The following is an 8,770-nucleotide window of genomic DNA, read 5'->3' as shown; positions in this document are numbered from 1 at the left end:
CCTGTCTACATAGTGAATTCCAGGCCAGCTGATGCTACAGGAAGACCCTGTCTCAAAAAAGACCAAAACAAAAAACCAAAACAACAAAAAAGGAGAAACACACACACACACACACACACACACACACACACACACCCGACTACACAATGAATCAAAAACAGGAACCAACCTTTATTTTATATTTTTGGAGACAGGGTTTCATGTAGCCCAAGCTGGCCTCGAACCTACTTGGTAGTGGAGGCTGGCCTTTGAACTCCTGTTCTCCACCTCCCCAGTGATGGGATCACAGACATGCACCAACACACCCTGTTTATTTGTTGCTGGGGGATGGAACCCAGGGCTTCATACATGCTAGGCAAGCACTCCACCAACTGAGCTACAGCCCCAGCCCCAGAAGAGAAAAAAAAAAAAAAAAAAAAAAAAATCATTCTGAAAACAGCAGAATCAAGACGGAGGTTTCAGCACTGGGCCCAGCAATGCACACAAAGAAATGTCGAAATAAAGGTATCTGAAGACAAGAGTGCCTGAATGGGAAAGACGGATCATTTTTACTGAGTTGGCGGATTGGGCAACATAGCTAAGCGTTCTTAAGAGGGGCTCGGAGGGCGCGGGAGAGGCAAGGAGAAAAGTTTTTGTCAGCAGCATCCCGTCGGGGGCGTCTCCACCCCCACCCTCACCCCACCGGTCCGCCATCATCCTGCGCAAGCGCGGAGCTGGCTCCGCCTGCGGCCCCGCCTGTGGCCTCTCCCGCCCTTCTCGGCGCCCGGCTTCTGACCTCGACCTTGGCTCTTTTTCAGAGTAGTCTCCCCTCACCAGCCCACCCGAAGGAGGTTACACCTCTCGGGATACGAAAATAAACGAGTTTTTCTTTCGGGTTTGAGAAGCTCCAACGTGGCGGAGAGCCTGGAGCCGGAAGCGGAAGTGACGTCACAAACAGGGCCTTTCTCTTCCCCCCCCTCCTTTTTTTTTTTCTTCTCTGATCCCGGAGGCGTTCTCGTCGGTGGTCGGTTTCTTACCCTGGCATCGGTGAGGATTCTGTGAGGGGATGCCGTTACGGCGGGGGATGCGGTGGGGATGAGGACGAGGCGGGCCTCGGGGCCTCCGCAGAGCCGCCATTGATCGCGGCAGCCCTGGGGACGCGCGTCCTCTTCGGGCCACTAGCGCGCCGCATCCTTCAGGTGCCGCGGCCGCCAGGAGGTGTTTTCATCCAGCCTTCTTCCAAAACCTCATTGAAGTAACCTTGATGAACTTGTGTTTATTTGATTTTTTTTTTTTTAACCAGAATAGACTTGCCGCCATTGATTGGCATCACATTGACGAGGTCCATTCTAGAACCCCGCGATTCTGGCTCCTTCAGCCGAACATTGACTGAAAGGTGGGTGACGAGAGCCATTTCCTCTTTAATTTTTTTTTTTTTTTTTTGGTTTTGTGTGTGTGTGTGTGTGTGTGTGTGTGTGTATGTGTAAACAAATATTTCATCCTAAAATTTCGCACTCTTGGGCCATCCTTTATTCGCCTGAGATACTTTGCATTCTGGTAGAAGATAACTTTTTTACAGTCTTCTGCGGGGTGCATTTATCTGCATACAAATAGAAAACGTACATAGATCCCAAACAGGGCTTTCCGTTGGAAGAAAGGTAAGGATACTAAGTTGCTGTCTTTTTTTGATGCTGGGAATGGGACTCCAAGCCTCATGATGCTAAGCAGTCTTCCCCTACAGAGCTACACCCCTAACCTAAATAGTTAGCTATTGTCTGAACGGTGCAGGCCTTTGCCTCCTTGCACACTTTAAAACCCGCCCTTCAGGAGGAAAAAAATGGAGGCTTTGTTAGACTAGTACTAGTTGAACTGACTACTTTTCCAAGGAAAAATAAAATACCTTTTATGGTGAAATGTTTGAGAATTTGCAGCCATGATATCTTTTATTTTTTGAGACAGGGTCTCACTACCTAGCCCTAACTGGCCTGGAACTCACTATGTAGACCAAGCTGGCCTCAATCAAGATGTTTCTGTCTGCCCCCCCAACAGCTGGGATTGAGGGCGTGTGACACCATGCCAGGTTTAGGCATAATACATTATGTAATTGGGAATTGCATCTTCTGAAGATGGACATATTGACCCAGTAAAACTCTAATAGTAACCAAGAGAATTAAAAACAATAATGCTACCTAATAATCTTTCTGTAAAATTAGAATTCTTCACATTGTTGTGAAATAAGCTTTTCGGTGTTTTAGGTCTAAGATCTCTTCTTCAAAGTTTTTTTTTTTTGTGGTACTGAAAAGTGAGCCTAGGGTTTTGTGCATGCTAACCAAACTCTATCACTGAACTGTAAGCCCAAGACCTCTTCAGAGTTCTTTTTTGTTTTTTAATATTTTATTTTACTTAATTTTTTAAAATGATGTGTATGCAATATGTGTCTATGTGTGGATTTGTGCACATGAGCACTGCTGTTGGAGGTCAGAAGATGGTGTTGGGTGCCCTGGAGCTGGAATTACAGGTGGTTGTGAGCCACCTGACTGGATGCTGGGAACTGAATTCTGGTCCTCTGGAAGAGCAGTATGTGCTAACTAGTGAGCCGTCTCTCCAGCTGCTCTTCACAGTTCTTACATTGCAATTTTCAGATGTATTTTAAGATCTTCGAACCTAGAGTAGTTGCTGTTTTTTGTTATCAATATAACGAAAATTATTTTTTTAAAGTATTTTATGTGTATGAGTATATTGACTGACTGTGTAAGTGCACCTGTATCATGCAATGCCTAAGGAAGACAGAAGAGGGTGTCTGATCCCCTGCAACTGGAGTTAGGGATAGTTCTTAGTTGCCATTTGGGTCGAACCCAGGTCTTCTGCAAGAATAGCCAATGCTCTTAAGTACTGAACCATCTTTTCAGCCCTAGTTATACTGACATTTTGAAGAGTCATGCATTCTTTGAGCCTATTACACATTTTGATATTTGTTTGTATTTGCATGGTATGTTTGAATGTTTTTTTCCATTTCTTTTATTTTCTGAAAATTGATGCTTGAATGCCTGATTGAGTGAAGTGGTAGAGCTAGCAAGTTGCCTAGGGTAATGTGAAACTCAAATTTTCATCCTCAGCACTATAAAAGAAGTGGGAGATAGTGAAGTAATTCAGCCTAAGCCTGTTCTTCTAGGTACAGTGTTAGTGTGTTATTACAAAATTGGTCAGCGTTTTTGGAAGTATTATATACTCTACTGGTATATGATAGCATGTGAAGGTAAGAAAATGAGGGCGTGCGTGTGTGTGTGTGTGTGTGTGTGTGTGTGTGAGAGAGAGAGAGAGAGAGAGAGAGAGAGAGAGAGAGAGAGAAAGATTGGGCATTGATCCTAGATCCTTGGGTATGCTGAATAAGTGCTCTACCACTGAGTTGCATACCCAATCTCTTTTTTAAAAAATTTTTTTATTTTTATTTATTCTTTATTTTTATTGTATATTTTTTTATTTTTTAGAAGAAGCATTTCATTACAGCTTTAACATACCCAATAGCAGTTTCCATAACAAAGATACATCTCTTTCAAAAGTGGCTATAAAATTTTTAGGTTCACTGTTGAATTAATACAGTTATACAATACTGAACTCAGTATAAACCAAACCCAATCTCTTTTTACTTAAAACTTTTTTTTTTTTTGATCTTTTTGAGACAGAGTCTCCCTGTAGCCCCAGTTGGCCTGGAACTCGCTATGTAGACCAGGCTGGCTGCAGTCTCACAGAGATCCACCTGCCTCTACCTCCCAGGTGACCTGGAACATGCTATGTAGAACAGGTTGGCCTTGAACTCCCGCCTGCCTCTGCCTCCAAGTGTGCACCACTACGATGGGCTTTAAAACAATTTTTAATTACATTTTATTTATTATCTGTGTATGTCTTTGTGCACATGTGCCAGGTGTGTGAGTGGAGGAGGACAATGCACAGGAGTCAGTTCTCTCATCATGTGGGGCCACAGACTCACTGAATGGCCCAGGCTACCCTTGCCTTCCTCTGTAGTCCAGGCAGGCCTTGGGTTTATGATCCTCCTATATCAGCCTCCAGAGTACCTGGGCTTATAGGCTGTGCTACCAGGTGCAGCTGTGTTTTTCTTCCTTCTTTTTTTTAATGGCTCCAGAATATCTTTTTATTAGCATATCTTTATTGTACAAAATAATGAGTTTCATTATGACATTTTAAAACATTCAGGAGGCAGAGGCAGGCGGATCTTTGTGAATTCGAAGCCATCTTGGTCTACATAGCCAGTTCCAGGCCAGCTGGGGCTACAAGGAAACCGTCTCAAAAAGACAAAAAAAGTCATGTATATAATGTACTTTGATCATATTCATCCCCTAGAAAAGTGAGGTCTGTTTAAGCTGAGACCAAATGACAGGGCAGAGGAGTAACCAAGTTGAAAAAGAGGCAAGGACGGCATTACAAACATAGACTGATCATATTTCTACAGCGAGAAGAGGAGTGCCTCAAGGGCTAATCCCTGGTTTGACAGTAATTTCAGAAATTTTCTTTGATGGTGCACAACTCTAACTGCAGCAGTTGGGAGGTGAAGTCAGAAGCAGAAGGATCACTGTAAGTTTGAGGCCAGTTTGGTCTATACAGCAAGTTCCAGGCTACCCAAGGCTACAGTGAGTCACTCTCTAGATAGACAACAACCATAACAACAGAAAAGCAGGACAGAAAACTCACCTGTGTTAATTATCAGTCTTGGCAAGTGTTTATATGTTCATAAACAGTCAAGGCCTGTTTGAGTGGTTTTCAGTCTACCTTGGGTTTCCCCTGTTCAAACTAGGACTCAGTTTCCCTGGGGGAATGTTCTAGTTCTAGTTACAGGAGAAACCAGTCCTGTGTGACTCCTTCCAGATACCAGTATGTTGGGGTTTGGAATCATTCTGTGGGTAAAGGACCAGAAGACTCCCCTGGCAATGTGGTGTGGCTGAAAGCTCTCAAGGCACACTTTGCCTTAACACTATCCATACTGTCTACTGTTTCCTCTTTGGGGTCCCAGTGAGCTAGCTGGATAGAGATTAAAAATTGATGGAGGGCTAGAGAGATGGCTCAGCAGTTGGGAACACTGGTTGCTCTTGCAGGGGACACAGGTTCAGTTTCCAGTGCCTAAGTGGCAACTAACAACTGTCCCTAACTCCAGTTCCAGGAGATCTGATGCCTCTTTTGACATTTATGGCCATGTCTGGCTTTGCATGACATGGGTACACTTACATGCAGGCAAAACACTCATACACATAAATAAATAAAAATTGATGGGGTGCTGACTGGGCATGGTGGTGCATGCCTTTAATCCCAGCAGAGGCAGAGATAGGTGGATCTCTGTGAGTTCAAGACTGGCCTACATAGGGAATTCCAGTCCAGCTGGGGCTATAGAGAGACCCTGTCTCAAAATGACCCCCCCCAAAAAAAGGTACAGTTTATAAGGATGTCTAATGCTAGCAGCAGAGTTTAGTGAAGAAATATTTGAACTATTGGCAATATCTGCTAAATTTGTGAATATGCATGCTTTAACATTACAGTGGTGAACTCAGTGTACTAGAATAAAAGATATTTCAGCACTATTTCTTGAAATTGTATTCAGTTAGAAACAAATGTGGAGATGGGGATGTGGCTCAGTTGGCAGCATGCGTCTAGTATGCAGGAAACCCAAGGTCTGTCCCCAGCACTGCACATAACTGGGCATAGTGTTGGATTTCTATAGTTCTGGGACTGAGGAGGTGGAGGCAAGGGAATCAGAGGATCAAGGTCATCCTCAGCTACATATAGTGAGTTCAAGGCCAGTCTGGGACCTCATCTTAAAAACAACAACTGGGCTGGAGAGATGGCTCAGTGGGTAAAAGCACTGGCTGCTCTTGCAGAAGAGCTGGGTTCGAATCCCAGCACCTACATGGTGGCTAACAACCATCTGCAACTCCAGTTCCAGGGGATCTGAAGCTCTCTGTCCTCTGTGGGCACTGCATGACGTGGTTGCACTCACATACATGCAGGCATAACACTTATGCACATAAAATAAAATTAAAAAAAATTTTTTTTTAAAAACAACAAAAACCAGAACAAAAGAAATGTAGGTCAACAGAATTGTGGAATATTAATCAGAATCCTTTTTTTTGCCTCTTGTCATATATTTAATGGCATTGGACTGTAGACTTTTTTGTTTGTTTTTTTTCAGACAGGGTTTTACTGTGTGGCTAGGGTGACTCCTTTCAGATACAAGAATATTGGGGGTTTTGAATCATTCTCTGGGTAAAGAAAGGACCAGAAGACTCTCCTGCCAATGTGGTGTGGCTGAAAGCTCTGAAGGCACACTTTGCCTTAACTATCCATACTGTCTACTGTAATTTTGTCTTTGAGGTCCCAGTGAGCTAGCTGGACCTTGAACTATAAGCAGTCTTACCTCAGCATCCCCTACTGGAGTTACAGGCATGTGCCACCATGCCTAATTGGAAACATAAATCCATAATAGATGCCAATCAAGGATGAATTACTTGACTTTCTTTTTCCTCTCATGGTCCTGGGAATGGAATCCTGGGTCTTGTCAGTGCTAGGCTACTGCTATACTACTGAGCTACATCTCAATGTCCCTAATAACATAATTTTGAATAAAAGATGCTGATCACAAAACTGCCTGCCTAAGCCAAGTCATGGATTCAACCTTCATTAGAGAACATGAATGTGGTGACCCATGCCTTTAAACCCAGGCAGAGGCAGGTTGATCTTTGGGAGATCAAGGCTAGCATGATCTACATACCAGGTCCCTAGCCAGCTGGGGCTACAGGGAGACTGTCTGAATAAGTTTTTAGGGCTGGAGAAATGTCTTGGTGGTTAAGAACGTGTACTACTCTTCTAGAGGACCTGAGTTCAATTACCAGCACCCATGTTGGGCAGCTCACAACAGCCTGTAATTCCAGCACTGCTCTCACATGTACAAACCCACACAGAAATGCACATATACACATAATTTTAAAAATAATAAAAGTAGATAAAAATATGGGACTAGAGAGCTGACTCAGCGGTTAAGAGTGCTGGCTGCTATATGCCATGTTGTCATGTTTGGCTTTTTTTTCATGTAGCATGATCATTGTTTTCTTACTTTTTTTTTTTTGTCTTTTTGAGACAGGGTCTCTCTGTAGCCCTAGCTGTCCTAGAACTCACTACGTAGACTAGGCTGGCCCTGAACTCAGAGAGATCCGCCTGCCTCTGCCTCCCTAGTGCTGGGATTAAAGGCATGCACCACCACACCCTGCAACAACCACTCCACTTCCAGAGGATCTGATGCTCTCTTTTGGCCTCTGTGGGCATTGCATGCGTGTGGTGTAATTACATATATGCCATCAAAACACTCATACCATAAAATACAAATACATAAAGTAAAAAAAAAAAAAAAAAAAAAAGAAAAAAAAAAAAAAAAAAAAAAGAACATGTTTATATTTATAAATTGGTGCCTAGTAAGTTTTCACAATTTACTGGCTGAAAATGGCACATGGCTGGCTGTGATGCATACCTACAACCCTAGCATCTGGAAGGTGAGGTAGGTAGATCTTAAGTTCAGGAGTAGCCTGGATGAATTCCAGGTCAGGCAGAGCTAAAAGGGAGGGAGAGAGGAGGGGAAAGAAACCAGTATTGCATTCTTATTAGTTTTGTGTATTGGGTTTTGGGTTTTGGGTTTTTTTTTTTTTTTTTTTTTTTTGGAGACAGGGTCTCCCTGTAGCCCCAGCTGGCCTGGAACTCTGTGTAGACCAGGTTGGCCTTGAACTCATGGAGATATGCCTGCCTCTACCTCCCAAGTGCTGGGATTAAAAGTGTGGGCCACCACACCCGGCAAGTGTATTCTTTGGCAGGTATTGCAGGGTAATTTGGAGTTCAGATGAATAAATAGCGTGGTGTCACAGTCCAGTGTGGGGTCACTCAGCCTTCATGTGCTCTTCTATACATCTATACTTATTTTACTTTTCTAATAGTAATTATCAGGTTTACATTTCTTGCTTTAAAAAGTATAAAGGAAGAAGTTTGAATTCTTCCCTAAAGTGAGGGGATATACTGTTGCAATAGACCTAGTATCACCATCACAAACCATGTTAATGACTCTTCACATTTAGACACCTTCTTAGTAATGATACTGTTATCTAAGGGTTAAATTAGAGCCAGGCCTGGTGCCTCAAGTATGTGATCCCAGATTCTGGGGAAGTCAGTCAGGGAAGAAGATTGAAAATTCAGAGCTATAGAGAGTTCAAGGCCAGCCTGAGCAACTTAATAAGACTGTGTCTCAAAATAAAAAGTAAAAAGAAGGTTGGGGATGTAGCACTTAGCATGTTTGAGTCCCTGGCTTCCATTCTAGGACCACAAAAGACTAAATTAGAAGCTGAACATGGTAGTGGTGAGAGGATTGTAAGGTCAGTCTGGGCTACATAACAAGATTCTGTTTCTAAGGAAAAGAATTTTAAAAAGGCTAAACTATAAAATCACCTCCAGTACTTATAAATAAAATAAAAATGAAAGGTAGAATGGGTTGGTTTATGGAAATGTGCTTGGACAAACATACTACAAGCAAACAGAAAACATGGAAAATTACTGCAGCTCTGGAAAATTCTGTAACTAGTTTCAAGGTTGTACTTGTTATCTGTGGTAGGTTGTTTTTTCTTTTTGAGATAAAGTCTCATGTAGCCCAGGCTGGCATCAAACTTAGCCAGGGCTGGCCTCAAACTCCTGATCCTCCTGCCTAAGTCCCTCAAGTGTTGGGATTACAGGTGTGGGCCACCACCCCTGG

The 8,770-nt window shown here is 43.0% G+C and overlaps 1 protein-coding gene across 9 annotated transcripts in view; it reads left to right on the top strand.

The window, feature by feature from the left end:
• Window positions 1–449: 449 nt before the first annotated feature.
• The window catches only part of LOC103734307 (putative zinc finger protein 812), a 42,480-nt gene continuing 34,159 nt past the window's right edge, over window positions 450–8,770 (top strand). For 5 of the 9 annotated variants that reach the window (XM_029563552.1, XM_029563551.1, XM_017798171.2 and 2 more), the window contains exons 1-2: window positions 451–1,026; window positions 1,283–1,375. The gene's annotated coding sequence lies outside the window, so the exon portion shown is untranslated. Of the gene's footprint in view, window positions 1,027–1,282; window positions 1,376–8,770 lie in introns of all 9 variants that reach the window. The other 4 variants (XM_029563547.1, XM_029563548.1, XM_008833189.3 and 1 more) reach the window with 2 other exon arrangements.

This window comes from Nannospalax galili, unplaced genomic scaffold (assembly GCF_000622305.1).
Source record: "Nannospalax galili isolate Female #2095 unplaced genomic scaffold, S.galili_v1.0 scaffold1736, whole genome shotgun sequence".
Taxonomy (NCBI): domain Eukaryota; kingdom Metazoa; phylum Chordata; class Mammalia; order Rodentia; family Spalacidae; genus Nannospalax; species Nannospalax galili.
The sequence above is the reverse complement of the archived record's forward strand: the minus strand, read 5'-3'. Positions and strand labels throughout refer to the sequence as shown.